Source organism: Pieris brassicae, chromosome 11, assembly GCF_905147105.1.
Source record: "Pieris brassicae chromosome 11, ilPieBrab1.1, whole genome shotgun sequence".
NCBI classification, from domain to species: domain Eukaryota; kingdom Metazoa; phylum Arthropoda; class Insecta; order Lepidoptera; family Pieridae; genus Pieris; species Pieris brassicae.
This window is the reverse complement of record NC_059675.1, coordinates 4,357,624-4,360,916: the sequence shown is the minus strand read 5'-3', so window position 1 is coordinate 4,360,916 and position 3,293 is coordinate 4,357,624. Positions and strand designations below refer to the sequence as shown.

Here is a 3,293-nt window from a genome sequence, read left to right as displayed (position 1 = left end):
CGTTTTGACTATTACATTAAAATAATATTTTTTTACATCACAAGCTAAGCTAAGATTTGTTTGTTTCAGACAACCAACGCAATTTTGGCTAAAAAGACTAATTATCTTATGTTCTATCTATGCATACTATATCTATAGTTATACTACTAAAAATCGTTGTTTGGAAAATTCTTTAAAAGATAATCGAATTATATAATAATATTGAATAATAAATAATGATTTGATAAGTTGACAAGATAACTGTACCTTGTTAAACTTGTTTTTTTAACCAGTATATATTCTGTATTTTAATTAATATTGTCATCGTTTCCGTGGTGTAGCGGTTATCACATCTGCCTAACACGCAGAAGGCCCCCGGTTCGATCCCGGGCGGAAACAGTCTTTTTAAGTTATTGAACACTCTCTTGAGTACTCTCTTACGTAATTTTAATTTATATATGTATTTTAGTTGCACGCTTTTTTTAATAATTTCTGTATTACTTTGAATTTTTCCTTCAATATTTTTTTTATTATTTTTATTATCAGCGAGAGGACTGCCCGTTGCCCTGCTACTTATTTTGTATTATAATGCACCGAAATAATACATAAATTTATTTATTAATTAATAAAAGTTTTTTTGCAAAAGTCAAGTTTATGTAAATTAATTGTGTAACTCAAAAATAACTACAACAAAACATTTCTTTAACATAGCGCATAAAATTGTTAATATATACGCAATATACGTATATATTATACGTATCTTACTTAAGGCCAATACATTGACTTTGCGCCTTACTATTATTTCCTGATCAAAATTTATAGCATTAGTTTAACTATCGTATTGAACTGTAATCACTCTATAAATTGGTCTGTTGCGCTATTTCACGCTTCTATAATTATTCACTATTGAAATTCCAAAACATTTTTGCGAACGCAAACTCAATTCAACACTAATGAGAATCGAAACAGACTAAAATCGAACAATTGACGAACACAAATCATTCAAATTAGAATCAGAATTTGTTAACCATTACTCTCCATTAATTAAAATATTAAAAGTAAACCTCATATAATTAGCGGCTGTCAATTAGCTGTTGTAATGCGTACACAAGGCGCTAACGAACCAAAGCACCCTGCACAAATTTGCAATTTCAATTGGCATACTCCTGACGCCCCTGAGAATTCTGTACAATTATTATAAAACTTGTATTGGAGGCGATGATCGATTTTTCGCAAATGCCAACGTGAGAATTGAAACGAAGGCACGCTTTTTACGCTAAAATGTTTTTTTAAACATACATAAATTTTGTTTTGGATTTAATTTAATACATTATTAATGTTTAAACAAGTGTCCACAACTTATTCATTTATAAGTTTTAAAACATGGATGCTTAAAAAATAGAACAAGATTAAATCAGAATATACAAATAATAAACTCGGATCTTCACATCCCACACACTTTGTTAGTCTTTTCTTTTAAGCTTCGGAATTTTGTTCCAAAAAAAACATCGGTTGTAGGATGTCTATTCTACTTTATTTTAAAATTGAACTACAACTACTAATCTTATTTATGGTATTTGTAAACGTATAAAGTACGTCGATAGATTTTTCGTCAAAAATACGTCTCTATAGAAATTATATTATCATGAATCGGATTATAAAAAACAATACATCATTCAAACTAGCACTTGGTAAAATCTACAATCATTTTTATGTATAGTTTATTCATAAACAAGTCTTCGATATACGACTCTGATGGAATCATAAAATCATTTTTATGCGATCTCGTCACTTCTCCCAGTGGGTTTTGTCACAATGTTGTTTTTACGAGTTGAATTTTAAATTGAGTAAGGTGAGACCGACTGTTCACTTTATTTTCTACGTGACTTTTTAGAATTTATCCACTTTTGCGCGTTGTCATATTTTTACATCTGCATTACAATAACGTAGTAGCGACTTCTAGTGATAACTAATTTAATTTTTAATATCTAACAATATAATAAATATTTAAAGGATTTATTAATGATTAAAAGGTACACGACACCCTGTTTTGATCCTTTATAGGGTTATGTAATATCTATCAAACTTTTAAGGAGATATACTTCCACTTTGGTGGAAATGTAGATTTTTATAAATATCAACTTGTAAGCGCTAGCTACTCCAGCTTGCCTATAACAAACTCTCCCATATCAATACCGAAAACCTATAATACATACGAAATTGAAATTCCTGCCGAATTGGCAGGAACGTTCCTTGCCATGCCAACGCGTTATAACTTAGGTATGGGTATGTATTTGATTATAAACTTAGTAAAACTGCCACTTATGGAATAATTTCTCAGCGACATTGAAGGTTGCTTTTAGTCTGTATTAGATTAGTTTGTGTTATATATAAACAGGAGTGGTGTGAATACCTACAGCTCAGTTTCATAGTCGAGACAAAATAAATTTCTCCCGTATGACGACGTCTGTCGCTTTACAATGGTGTTTTAGGCACTAGACGCTGAGAGCATTTATTTCCAAACCAAATATCTTGGATTTTCTGGAAAAGACCGAACGCTTTCTCAACTGACGGCATTACTGGACCTAATGTGAGCCTCTTGTCCATAAGTATATGTTCTTTTTAAAATATGAGATAATATATTATCTTCACACCTTACATTCTTATCAAAACATCAAACCGTTTTAAATACTTAACACTTAAAATGGTAAACCGATGGAAATACATTGTACACGGCTTTATCTCTTTATACAATAAAGAGCGCTTCAGAAATTGGTAGTTTCGCTGTACCTCGCTCGCTCGTTTTATAAGTTTAACAATATTTCAGTTATCTGTCAAACGAATAAACCAGTTTTATTTTATAGCCAGTGCACGATGGACTGTCATAGTTTTATTTCCCATAACGCTATTTCGAAACACGGATATTTTAAATAGTGGCGATTTTTAAGGCTAAATTCGTAATTTTTGTATTGATTTTACTAACAACTTTTACGCATCGTTTCTGCAGTCCCTTTTTGAATTTTGAATGCGAATTAATTTAGAAAACTGTTATTTTTGCTTTAGAATATAACCGTTTAATTGAAAAAAAAACACTAACGGCTTTCGATAATATTTTAATCAATAACAAGCTAAATGGAAAAAAGGTTTATCAATATTATTTCAGCCTAAAAACGTGAATCACCAAAGTTTTAAGACGCGGTTATAATCTCCACTTCGCCTGAGTGCTCGGAGCGTATCTCGAATGTTTTGTTTCAGTGGAATTTTCGCCACTTTGTCGTACTACGATACTGTTAATTAAAATCCAATATTGTCTA

At 30.8% G+C, this 3,293-nt stretch overlaps 1 non-coding gene across 1 annotated transcript; it reads left to right on the top strand.

Moving 5' to 3' along the window:
* The first annotated feature begins 305 nt into the window (after window positions 1-305).
* Trnav-aac lies at window positions 306-378 on the top strand. The gene has a single exon. It is a non-coding gene; the product is annotated as a tRNA-Val (tRNA).
* The last annotated feature ends 2,915 nt before the right edge of the window (window positions 379-3,293 follow it).